Genomic DNA, 14,545 nt, shown 5'->3' on the forward strand with positions numbered 1-14,545 from the left:
AATTTATAACTCATCGAAAAGGTGAAAACTGAGTCCCCTAGAGTATTTTACGTAGAAACCAGTGGCGTAACTAGATTTTTGTTTGGTTTGGCCTAACCTAACCTAACCTAACCAACATCCGGAACGAATAGGCATACTATATTGTATAATAAGAAAAATATTGATATTTTGAATGCACTTGTGCAACAATTCTACACACAGAAACTACCGTGGAAAACCAAAATTTATTTTACTTCGAAAACTTGAAAAAGAAAAGATATTAAGTTTAAATTTTGAGCACAACTGGTTCTTTTCTGGGGTTCCTTTCTTGTAAATTTAATCTACTACCTATGGTTTTTAACTAAAATTTTTTAAAAAATTCATTTTTTTTCAAAAATTTCCAAATTTTCAAAAAGGTTTTTCGCAAAAAAAACCTTGTATATGCGATTCTGAAAAGTATTTGCACTTATTTAAGACTCACCCTGTATAGGGTATCCCGTTTAAAAAAAACTTTATTTTGGGTCATATCTCAAGAATGACAGTTTGCAGGAAAATCTAGTACTGACTAATTAAAGATATTTACTACGCCACTGATTATACATGAAAAAATCTCTATGAGACTCAATTTTCACCTTTTCCATAAGTTAACTGGGATACGAAGGGTGTCGAAAAATGGCACATTTTCAATTTTGCCCTGTATTTCAAGAACTAAGAGGACTAGAACAAAATTTGTCTATATGTATATAATATGTGTATATGTATAACATCTTTAGTTTCATTAAAAAGTAGCATACTGATGTGAAAACCGCATTTTTGTAGCTCAACTCATAAACGAGAAAACCAGCAAAACACACGAAAATGAAATACCCTGTACAATTTTCGCCAAAAAAGCATTCCCTCCAATAAATATCCAATAAGAAATAACGACATAGCAAAAGCGAATTTTTATTACGCATAAGGCGTATTAAGTCGTTACACGCTCTCTAATAATTCTTTGTTCCAATAACAATATCCATGTTCGGCCGCCTATACGGAAAAGTAATTTTTCCTTTGCTGTTAACTGCCCGTACCGTCTCCTGCATTTTTATTCCCCGATTTGGATCTCAGGAATTAGGTATGTTCCAGTCAAATCTTTTAAACCCATTAACTTAACTTTCTACTGGTAAGTAAAAATTAGTGATATAAGGTATTGGCATTATATAAAAATTAGCGAAAAGTAGGTATAGTAAATCAAAATAAAAAACATCGATATATTAAAATCGCTAACAGAAATGGTATTTTTATAATGCGTTTGTTAAAAAAATACCATACGATCGAAAAAAAACGGGTCAAAGACCGCTGGGGAATGACAATCGATGATAATCTTGGCAAGGTCAAGCCCTAGACATCTTGTGCTTGCCCGAACTATTCTTCATTTTTGAATGGTCGATGCCTACTGCCAGTTGCCCTTAAAAAGGTTTTAATTTAGTTTTAAAATGAGTAAACTGATTTTTAAATGGTGTATTTTCAAATTGTGTGTCTGGAAACGCTCTATGTTTTTTTTAATCTTTCAGTTAGTGTTAATTTTTGACAAGTTTTATGTCAATTTTAGTAAATGATATCTAAAGATTGACCTCGCGAAAATTATCATCGATTGTCATTTCCCAGCCTTTTTTGACGCCGTTTTTTTTTCGATTACACGGTATATTGCCCAACATAATAATTTTAATTAGGCTTATTATCTTGGTAGTTATATTATTTAAGGTATTGTTCTAATAGAAAAATGCAAGGTGTATAATAAATCTTATAATAAGTTACATTAAAATAAACGGTCAGAAATACTAGTAGTGGCTATAATTATTGAAAAAGATAATAAGTTCTATGTAAAAATATTTTTTCTTGTTAAATCTATAAAAATCGGGGTTGTAATAAAATATATTATAATAGTTTATTATCTAGTATTATACGCTTTATTATTCAAGATTAGTGCATAGGCACAAAACATTTTAGATAATTACGTCACATATTTCTTCACTAGAAACCGTTATTCAAAAGTGATCTACTTCAAGTCTAGTACGTTTTTTCAGCTGCTTCCAAAAACATCTAAACCAGACAACATGCCGGCAGAATTACTGAAAGCAGACCAAAGCATATCGTCAGATATCTTACACATACGCTAATCACCAGAGGCTGGGAAAAAAATATATAATTATACTCAATAATAAAGTATAATAAACGTATTTGTAGAACTTAAGAGAAAAAAATATTAGTACTTAGTAGGATTGGCTTAATCAGACATAGAAATAAATTATATTACCTAAAGTAATATATTTAAAAATAGTAAAAAACTTATTAACAAATTATGATATTGTAAATTAATGATAAAAGATTTTTAGAAAAAAAAATGACCTAGTATGAGTTTATTATAAAATTACTTAAGTTTTATCTTAAGCAATCGTCCCATATAATAATATAATATACTATGTATTTCTTTCTTCCTCTAGAAGATGCGAAATCTTGTCGTTGTTGTGAAAATCCTCTTAGTCCGGTGCTACGGGGAAATACCTTTGGCACTTTGGCTGAGTCTAACAGCGCTTTCAGATGGAGCGGAGCGTCCGCGCTGTTCATCCGCGTGTTTTTTCAAGATAGCCGTCGGACGAAATCATCCAGACGGAGCATACGCGACCCATGTAAAATTGTTCATATAAACTCATGGTACTTGCTCGAACTCGCGGACGGCCCGCTCCATCTGAAAGCGCTGTAAGGAGCATCTCACTATCTTGTCCCTGGCTGTAGTGTGGTGGACAGGGAATTGTACCAAGACATATAACGATGCCGGATGGGACTACCCAGTCAGTTATACCAGGCATCCTCTCCTGCCTGTGGTCATTTATCACGGGCAGAGGGTGTTGGGGAGGGGGTCTTGGCTTAATCGCCCGGACGAAGCCACGGACAAATCCAAGGAGGCAATAGGGAAAGAGGGATATATCCCCTGTTATAGATCCAGGACAATACCGGGATCAGGTCTAAGGAAAGGACCAAAGAGATGGAGAAAATGAAGACTGATCCTCCAGCCTCCACCTCAAGGGTACCTCAACCGGAGACAAGCTACTGGACTGTAAAAGGCACAGAGGGCTAAACTCCAACCGTGAAAGGGTGTATACTGCTTGATGATGGGGACACCATAGATCTTTTAGGTCGCGGTAATTTTGGTTGAGCTTCCCCTTCCTCTCGTTCTACATGTATTTCCGCAAATACTTCTTTAAATATCAGTATTGGAAATATCGATTGATATTTTATTTTAAGTCTATGATTGATATTGTTTTGATGAAGACATATTCTCCTAACTGTTAACTGAACTAAACCGGTAGAGATAGAAAAAAAAACTTTATATCAAAGTTGTTTTAAAAATATTTCCTGGTCCTGATTCCTGGTCTTATCATCCTAAGGAGTCAAGTTTGAATAACCTCGTACATTCATATAACTGTAAATAAAAATGTTTTTTCTTTCCGATTTGGGTATATATTATGGAAATGACAATCATGATCAGATAAATTGTGAAAAAAAATATCTACAGATACTGAATTAGAAAAATAACGAAGATACAATAATAAATAGTTATAGTGGTCCTACCAATCTATGAGTTTGTCATTTTCATCAGAAAATTGTCTCTAACAATTATGCCACGTTAAAAATTAAAGATATTTTTGATTTCCTTGTTTGCATGGCACTATCGGTTGAGCTAGAAAACGTTTCTTTTAAAGACAGAGAAAAATCTAACGTATATTTATCAAAAACACAATACTAGTCTAGACTAGTAGAGTATTTAAGCCGGTACAATAGACAAAATATGACTACCATACTCGCAAATTTTAACGAGTTTTATAATTTTACAAATTTCATTTTAAATTCTATTTAATACGGACTCAATATTTTAAGTGAAGAGACAATAATTTAATTCAATTGTTTTAGTAAATCTGGCGCATTCGGTATTTATTTAAAATTTTAAAATCAATTTGGTATATAATATAATTTCTGCGCTAAAATATGTTTACTTATTGTTGCATCCTAGATCCATAGATATTTAAGGTCGCGGTGGTAACCCCGCTTCCACTCATTCTACTTTCTAAATGTATTTCTTTCCGTGAATACTTCTTTTAAATATCGGCATTCGAAATATTGATTGATATTTTATTTTAAGTCTATGATTGATATTGTTTTGATGAAGACATATTCTCCTAACTGTTTAATTTTGAACTAAACCGGTAGAGATAGAAAAAAAAACTTTATATCAAAGTTGTTTTAAAAATATTTCCTGGTCCTGATTCCTGGTCTTATCATCCTAAGGAGTCAAGTTTGAATAACCTCGTACATTCATATAACTGTAAATAAAAATGTTTTTTCTTTCCGATTTGGGTATATATTAAGGAAATGACAATCATGATCAGATAAATTGTGAAAAAAGATATCTACAGATACTGAATTAGAAAAATAACGAAGATACAATAATAAATAGTTATAGTGGTCCTACCAATCTATGAGTTTGTCATTTTCATCAGAAAATTGTCTCTAACAATTATGCCACGTTAAAAATTAAGGATATTTTTGATTTCCTTGTTTGCATGGCACTATCGGTTGAGCTAGGAAACGTATCTTTTAAAGACAGAGGAAAATCTAACGTGTATTTATCAAAAACACAATACTAGTCTAGACTAGTAGAGTATTTAAGCCGGTACAATAGACAAAATATGACTACCATACTCGCAAATATTAACGGGTTTTATAATTTTACAAATTTCTTTTTAAATTCTATTTAATATGGACTCAATATTTTAAGTGAAGAGACAATAATTTAATTCAATTGTTTTAGTAAATCTGGCGCATTCGGTATTTATTTAAAATTTTAAAAATAATTTGGTATATAATATAGTTTCTGCGCTAAAATATGTTTACTTATTGTTGCATCCTAGATCCATAGATATTTAAGGTCGCGGTGGTAACCCCGCTTCCACTCATTCTACTTTCTAAATATATTCCTTTCCGTGAATACTTCTTTTAAATATCGGCATTCGAAATATCGATTGATATTTTATTTTAAGTCTATGATTGATATCGTTTTGATGAAGGCACATTCTCCCAACTTTTTTACTTTTGAACTAAACCGGTAATGATAGGAAAAAAAACTTTATATCAAAGTTGTTTCAAAAATCTGGTCTTATCCGTACATTCACTTAGTTGTAAATAAAAATATTTTTTTCTCTCTGCTTTTGGTATCTATAAAGGATATAACAATCATGTTCAGATAAATTGTGAAAAAATATGTAAAGGTACTGAATTAAAAAAATAACAAAGACTATGAGCACTTGATACAATAATTAATAATTATAGTGGTCCTAACGATCTATGAGTTTATCATTGTTATCAGAAAATTGTCATTCACAATTATGCCACGTTGAACATTAAAGATAATCTTTATTTCCTTGCTTGCATGGCACTGTCGGTTGAGCTAGGGTACGTTTCTTTTAAAGACAGAGGAAAATCTAACGGATAGGTATCAAAAATACGATACTAGTAATTAAGCGGTTACATTACATCCAATAACTATCATACACGCAAATTCTGAATATATTGTTAGGGGTTTTCGAGGGGGTTTTATATTCTTACAGATTTCTTTATAAATTCTATTTAATTTGGGCTCAATATTTTGATTGTAGAGACAACTATTTAATTTAATTGTGTAAGTAAACTCGCACAATTGCCATTTCTTTAAAGGGTAAAAGCAATTTAGTAAATAATATTTCTTCTGTGCTAAAATATGTTTAGTTATTGTTGCGTCACAACTTTCACAACATAAAAAGGATTTAATTTCACTGTCTAGAGTACTGCTTCATAGTTTTTCAAAAGAAGAAAAAGGACAATCAAGACAAAAATACAATTAAAGACCCACCATTCACGTTCACATTTCACATATTAAAGCAACACTCTATATGTTGTTTTATGGACAATTTTATGAATCAATGGACCCATACCATTGATCCAATTCATTGATTTAAAAATTTCGTTTGTCGTTTAAAACAATAATTCTACTATTTTCAAATTGTAAGCGGGAGCCCCATGTTGCTAAAAATATATTTCACGTACATTAGCTAAATAAATATCTTCTAAAAGTGCCGGTACTGTAGCTTCCAAGATTTAGTAATAGCGGTAGGGTGCTAAGTTTTTTTGATATGTAAAGAATTTAATAATGGCTCTCAAAATTAGACAGATAGCAGTGTACTTTTAATTATTTTATTATCAAACACGGCCTACTAATAAAGATAAATGCAGTTTTCATTAAAAGCAGTCAATATTGCAGTAAATGATGAAAATAAATTTATGAATGAGACCTACAGTATGTCCCCGGATTGTTTTTACAAGAGGAAAACAAGTTTTTTATTATTGACATTTTGAGAAAAATATTCTTTACAGAAATTTTTGTTTGTTCTAAAATGGTTAATCCTGTTTGTACTTTTCCAAAGTTCCATACCATTTTAGAGAAAATTATAAAAGAAAATATGAAATTATGGTTAATTTTTTCCCAAAAGTCACAAAAATCAAAACGCGTTTCTATGATAATCATCGTCGTTTTCATTCTTTAATAGATTTTTATTGATCGGGTTTTAATTAACATCATATTTTTTGCTGTTTTAAAATGTTAAAGAAGCACAAAATGTATTTAGTTAAATGTCACGGAACGGGTGAAAATAAACACACCGGAAAAGTCTAGGGATAATACAATTTTATCCAGCCGTCAGCAATTTTATTTTTTGCATTTCTGATATAATAAAATTAAAATAAACAAATGGCTTAGAAGACGTTTTGCAAATAAAAATGTTAAATTTACCGAAATTTTCAAATTTACCTAGAAGAATACACAGGAAGAACATACACATTTTTATATTTCTAAACTGTGAATTAAAAAAAAAGATAAAACCATTTTTACTTAATAAAGGGTATGGCCTCCTCTGCTGTTCATTACAGCCCTACATCTCATCTCCATGCTCCTGATCAAGTTGTCAATCTCTTCTTTAGGTACAGCCTGCCACACTGCATTTACGGCCCGAACCAGATCCCTACGAGTTTCACGAGGCATACCCATTCTCAAAATTTTTTTGGGCCGCGTCCCATACGTGCTCGATGGGGTTGAGGCCAAAAGATTGTGCCGGCTGTATGAGGCCGTGCATTGTCATGCATGATAATGAAGTTTCTCTCAAAATCATTGGCATATGATAACACGACAGGTTCAAGAATGAAATCACGGCATGTGATTCCTGTTAGAAACCTTGGACTCCTCCCCAGACCATAATTGTTCTACCTTAATAAGGGTCCACTTCCTGAACATGATCCAACCGAATAAGATTTCCTGGTTCTCTCTCATACCCTAAGCCTTCTCAAATCCGAATGAATTCCAAAGCGTGACTCACCTGTGAAGAGAACATTGGCCCATTGTTCATTCGACTGAACATGATCTTGAGCCCACACATATCTTACCTCTCGATTTTCTCTCGTTAAGGGTTGAGCTCTCCAGGGGCGTCTGTTTCTTAAGTTGACCTCTCTTAATCTATTGCGAACAGTGTCAGGACTAACGGTTACATTATGTGTTTCCTGGAGAATCAAACTAAGCTCTGATGCTGTAAGAGTCGGTCGGCGTCGAGCATTTAATTATAGAAATGATCTTGCTGAGGGAAAAGGTAGTAATGCGATGTCGCCCTGTGTGCCTTTCAGCAACATCACCACTTTCACGGTAGCGTGCACTTAATCGCAATATTACACTTTGCGTTGTATTTAATGCTCTATATAGCTACGTCGATTTGGCGCATTCCAGCTTTAAGCATACCCACGGCCCTTAGCATTTCATCTCTGTTAAGATGTCTACGCTCCATAACGTTCTTTAATATTAAACAAAGTTACTTGAATGAATTCTGGTCAGTTATCATAAAAACATAGCCAGTACAGGTTAAATTCGAACAATTGATACTAGGTGCTTTTTATACATTTGACAAAAAATGCACCAAAACTTCTGCAAATATGCAAAATTTAGAAATAAGAAGTGTGACTACTTCGTTTCAATCGAAGTAGAAGAATCGGCCTAGAAATATGTTATTGTTTATTCAAAGCATTTATTTTTAATTTTAATAAAATGATATCCCTAGATGTTTCCGGTGTGTTTAAATAGTTGTAGGAAAATTTGATACTTTAACACCAGCAAAAAATATGACCTTAATCAAAATTAACAATAAGCATCTATCAAAGAATGAAATCTAAATTATATAAACCACCAAGACGACTTTTGACCATTAAGATTTCAAGAAGAAAAAATTCAACCATAATTTCTAGTTTTTTTTAATTTTCTCTAAAATGGTATAGAACTTTGAAAAAGTAAAAACGGGATTAACCATTTTAGAACAAGCTAAATTTTTTATGTAAAATATATTTTTCTCAAAATGTCAATAATGAGAAAGTTTTTCCTGTGTGTATACTTGGAAGGATTATAAAATTGAATCAGACGCTGCAAGTGATAAAGAAAAGCACGAAGCTTGATCTTTCTTGGTACTTAAAAATACATCAAGATATACCATTTGATCGAAAAAAAACAGCCTCCAGTTGGCTTGGAAATGAACATCGACGACATTTCCCATATAATTTTACATTTAAAATGACAGCGATCTTCATTTCATAGCCATCGTTTACGCCGTTTTTTTTTTCGATCATACGGTATAGGGCTTAACAAACTATTATAAAGGTAGCCAAGTTAGCATCTATTGGACTTCACTAAAACAATTATTTTCCGTTTCTTTCAAACGTTCAAATCTCTCGACGCTATTATCTAAACTAAGCCGGAGAGCTGGAAGAGCGTCAACTCCACCTGGTCACCCGACCCCTTCGCTAGGCAATTCAAATGCCTCCCCCTAGAGATCCAGGGAACGGGAGGGGGAGATGCCCTTCCCCCGCACACTTACTACAAGAGTGCGGGCCGGGCTCTGAATATTGATTGAGCAGCTCGGGCGATGTCCATTCTCGCAACCGCGCGTCTAAATTATGCGTGAGCTGAGTATATGCGTGGCAGGCGCGTCAAAGGGGGAAAGGAACGGGAGGTGAGGGCGGCCAAAGGGGGACCGTCCGGGGGGAGTCTTGGACGCCCGCAGGACTTCGTGTTCTCGGCGCTTGCTAGGCCACAGTTTCTTGCTACGGTCCATTTTAGAAAATGTACAGTGGCGGATTTAGAATACTTTGATGAGTTTCTTGAAAGTGTCTAAAATCTGGCTGCAGGATTACTACGTTTATTATGTAGTTCTAATTTTTACATATATTTATGAATAAGGAACACTTTTTTAACAGGGTGCCAATCAAAAAGTGGCTCTAAATACGGATTGCCACGGTTCAAAATCGTTCCTACTGCGAGTTGGGAATTTTGTATAAGTGCAAACCTAAAGTATGTATTAAAATGTATTTCGGGAAAACATTTTATCTCTATTTTATTATAAATCTCAAAAAAATATAAGTGGATCGGGCTGATTTTTTTATACGTTGTATATAATTTTATTTTTGACTTCCTTTCTGATCATTTTACATAATTCTAAAATAGTATTAAATATATTTTGATAGTTATTTAAAAAATCAAAAGACTAATAAAATTGCTTTTCAACGATATATCATGTTTCTTATACCTAAACCTTCCAGTTTCTTAAGTAGAGCTAATTAAAAATTAATAATTCTATTATTATAGTTTCATTTCAAGAATTTCATTACCATGACAATTTTAGAAATTTATCACGTAAACTCTAATTGATACTTATAAAGTTTGAATATTTGTCATGGTAACGATTTTCTTTAAACGAAACAATTATTATAGAATCTTTTAAATGGCGTTATTGAACATTTGGTTTTCGATTTTTTAAATAGTATACATAGGCTTGAATTTAAAATAACAATAATTTGAACGATTTTATGACAAACGGAAATAATTATTTTTTCTGACCTTCCTGTTTGATATCCAATCAGTTGATTTAGACAGATCGAATATGTCGACTTTCCTTAACCTACAAACCAAATTTTAGTTTTCAATATGCCTAATTTATGATTTAACCAATGCTTATTCAAAATCTTGTTTTTGTCAATTTTACACATGATTTATTTTTTATCTTAAAAACTATTAGATATAAGTATAAGTTAGTATAATAGAAAAATGTTGAGATATTGAAGTAATTTCGAAAAATATAATAATATACAGGGTGTTCCATTTAAAATAACAAAGATGCTACCACTTTTAGTATAAAGCGGCAACACTGTAATGCTGAAAATAATTTAGACAGATGGAGCAGATCACATGTATCATTTTTTATCTCGAAAACTATTAGAAATTGGTATAAGTTAGTATAATAGAAAAATGTTGAGATATGGAAGTAGTGTCGAAAAATATAATAATATACAGGATGTTCCATTTAGAATAACAAAGAAGAACACTTTTAGTATAAAGCGGCAACATTGCAATGCTGAAAATAATTTAGACAGATGAAGCCTTTATGCAAAAATCCAAATTTTCAAAAAAAATTCTATCACCGGTTCTCCTTAAACGTCTAACGTGCCATGTCCGTAAATCACCCTGTATGTCACACTGGACACAAGGAAATGAACTATAAAGCCGGACCTGTACACCGGCACCTGCTACTTTCCCTTCCCCTGCCTCCATGCATGAGTGAGGGCCAGTATTGAAATTGAATTCGCAGGGAGGCCGGCAGCTTCTCCTACTAGCGCGTAACTGCGTATGCAAGGGTCACGTAGAAGCAGGAATTTTAAAGTCATAGAAATACCAACCATATCAAACCAACATTATAGAATACCATAATAAATTACTTATTTAAAGTTAAGCAAAGTGTCGTATATATACTTACTATTTTCTACAGGGTGTGCCGAAAAGTTTACAATAAAAGGAAAAAATATACAGGGTGGTCCGAACTATATTCCGGAAACTTTGGCAGCATATTTTGCAGATGAAAATAAGTAAAAAAATTCGTATAAATGTATGTCCTAAAATGCTTAGTTTCGGAGTTACAGGGTGTAGAAATTTCATTTTTATTTCGATTTTTTCCAAATAATTTCTGAAGTAACCTCAATATTGGGATGAAAATTGGTGTCTGGGAGTTTCTTGACATGAAAAATTTGATTTTGATGTCAATATGACTCCTATTTGTAGGGGGCGCCACCTACATGTGTTTTAACTGGTTTGAAGAGTTATAACTTTTCATCCGTACCTGTATAAAACTACTGAGTGAGGAAATGTACATTTCCGTGTTTTTTACTTAAAAAATGTCTCTTTGTAAAAATCGCTACGAGTAAGTTTAACTACTAATCATTAAGTTTTTTAGTAACTTTTAAAGACGTGTGGTGTCGTTATGTAATTTTATTATTAAATTATTGTTGATATTCTCATAAATATTCTTTAGTTAAATTTTAAATTAATGAATTTATAGTAGGTGTCATCGCTTTTAAAATAAACTATGTATTTTAAAAATGTATATTTTTAGTTTGGTTTGGTTTGGTTTGAATTTTAAACAATACAATAAAGTGTAATAAAGTTGTAAACTTTATTACAACTCGGTATAATAAAATATACTGAAGATATTTGTAGTACTTAAGAGAAAAAAAAACACATTATCTTTTAGTACTTAATAGTATTGACTTAATTATTAGCCTATAGAAATAAATAATATTACACAAAAATAAATGTATCGTAAGACCTTTTAACTATTTATAATATTGTAAACGATAAAAGATTTTGAGAAAAAATTGTAGTATGAGATCATTATAAAATTAATTTACGTTTTATTATCTTAGGTAATCGTCGTATATATGGACTGATATTTTATTATATTATAATAAAATATAATTACTGTGTATTTCTTTCCGTGAATACATCCTTCAAATATCGGTATCCGATATATCGATTGATATCGTTTTGATGAGGACACATCAACATTTCAATTTAATAATTGCTAAACCGGTAGAGATAGAACTTTTACATCAAAGAGTTGTTTGAAATATATATTCTTTCTCAATTTATCAAAAAAAAATATTTTATTATATTCCTCGTCTTATCCTAATGAGTTAAGTTTGAGTGAACTCGTAGATTCACTTAGTTGCAAATACAAATAATTTTTCTTTATATTTCTGGTATCTATAAAGAAAATAGTAATCAGGTTCAGATAAATTGTGAAAAAATATCAACAGCTACTGAATTTGATTAATAAAAATAACGAGCAGTTGTACAACAATAAATGGTTATAGTGATCCTAGACATGGTCAGGAAACTTATATAATGAAATTTTAACAAAATAATTTAGTATTGATTAAGGACACGGTATGTCGCTAGTGGTAGGAAAAATAATTTTTAGACGATACTAGTTTATTTGGTTGCCTCTAAAAATATATATAATTTTTTTAAATGTATTTGACATAATTGTCAACTTGTCAATAAGAAATAGTAACAAAATAGTTTTATTAAATTCATTGCCTGGAAACTTATATTGTGAAATTTTGATAAAATAATTTAGTACTCACTAAAAACACGGTATGTCGCTAGTGATGGAAAAAATAATTTTTAGAGGTTACTAGTTTATTTGGTTGCCTGTGATATGCATATACAGGGTGTTTCCTAATTAATCTAAAAATAAAAATCGTTAGAAAACGGCTTAAGGCGGGCTCTTAATAAGTATATTTATTTGTTTCTCGACAACCGTTTGATGAACAAGAAAAACTCAAAAGATCAATTTTGTTGAAAAGGATGGCCAGTCAAGAAAAAACATATTTTTCTTAAAAAAGCAGTGGTGTACTACGGTAAGCAAAAATTGATTTTTTTTTAATTTTAACACCCTGTAGATCCGAAAGAAAGTACTTTAGACCCAATGGTTATATAAAAATTGTTTTAAGAACACATGAGGAATCACACCACAATTTATTTAGACTAATTAGAAAACACCCTGTATATTGTCAACTTGACAATGATTGCTGATAAATCAAAAAATACCTTTTCAGTGAAAAAGCCCGATTTTCGCAGGAAAAATTTTGGTTTTTATTGAATTTGGGCCTGCGTCTGCAAATACCTGTATGTTTTTTAATTTTCTATCTATCTAAATTTTAAATATCATAGTCAGAAATAGTTTTATTATTTATTAAATGTAAAAATGGTATACTTATAAGTTTTATCAAATATTGTGATCTACTTTCTACCTTGTAGTCAAAATTTATTTTTAATAAACTGTAAAATATATATATATATATATATATATATATATATATATTCTTATGTTTTATTAAAGTTACTGATTACTAATATATCAGTGTAACTTTAAAAATAAATCCTTTGAATTCAAATATAAATATAAAAAACATTTACAGCAGAAAAGGCGAAAGCGCTGGGTTAAACATAGTCTCTACTAAGAACACGGGGGGGGGGCGCTTTAACCTAAATTTTACTATTAAGTTTCATATCTATCTTAATAGTAGATTATTTTCTTTTTTCTATGATTAAATTTGAACCTGCGTCGAAAAAATACCAGTTTGTCTTTGAATTGTAAACAGAATTGACATCTATGGATACACAAACGCCTTCCAACATCAAAAAGTAAAGTTTTTAAATTGTTATTTCACTCTCATGAATGGTTTTCATAGTAGAAGGGATAATTGTAAAATTATTACGTTTATAAAAGGAAATGTAATTTCACAGTTACTAGTCAAAGAAACATTCCACGTATAAAGAATTATATCATCCCAACCATACAATACCAATCAACAATTATTTAATAGATTGACCGAAAATTATCAATATTTATTTGGCTTCAGTTTTGTAAGGAATAACCGCAAATCTCTTCTTTGTTGTGAATAGGTTTGTAACGACACTGAAACGTTTTTCGACAAGGTATGACGAAGAAAACGCTGTCATAAGTTTCCCACAGCCTAGAATATTTATCTGGTATGCAGCCAAAATGTTTGATAATCTTTTTTAAATTTTACCTTAGTGGTAGCTCCTTGTAATACCACTTGTGTTACCAAGAGTAGCTCCTCTTGTAATACCACATTCGCCACTTGTAGTCAGGACTTTTTTATGGGAATATGTTAAAGACAATGTGTACAACACTGAACCAAGTATTGTGGATAACATGAGAATAATGATTGTGGTCGCTATTCGAAGTAGAACTGCACATTATGCCTCAATTATATAACATGAAATGACCTTTTGAAAGGAGAATCATTTTATACAGTGTCCGCCTCATAATTATACGTTTGTATCTATTATATATAGTCTGTCCAACGAGAAGATCCTTGACAGTGATAGATGTGTCTGTCATTTTAATTTCAAAGTAGTTTATTTTATTTTACAAAGAAATAAGTTGGTACAACTGGAACGCATAGCAGGATATATTTAAAATTTGATTGACAAGATGACAAGTGATTACTTCAAAATATTGTGAAAAAAACTGTATAAAACTGAAAAAATGTAATTGAGTTATTTTATTTAATAAAAACGGTATGTGTTAATACATAACAAACA

Source organism: Sitophilus oryzae, unplaced genomic scaffold (assembly GCF_002938485.1).
Source record: "Sitophilus oryzae breed Bouriz unplaced genomic scaffold, Soryzae_2.0 scaffold_1521_pilon_pilon, whole genome shotgun sequence".
NCBI lineage: Eukaryota > Metazoa > Arthropoda > Insecta > Coleoptera > Curculionidae > Sitophilus > Sitophilus oryzae.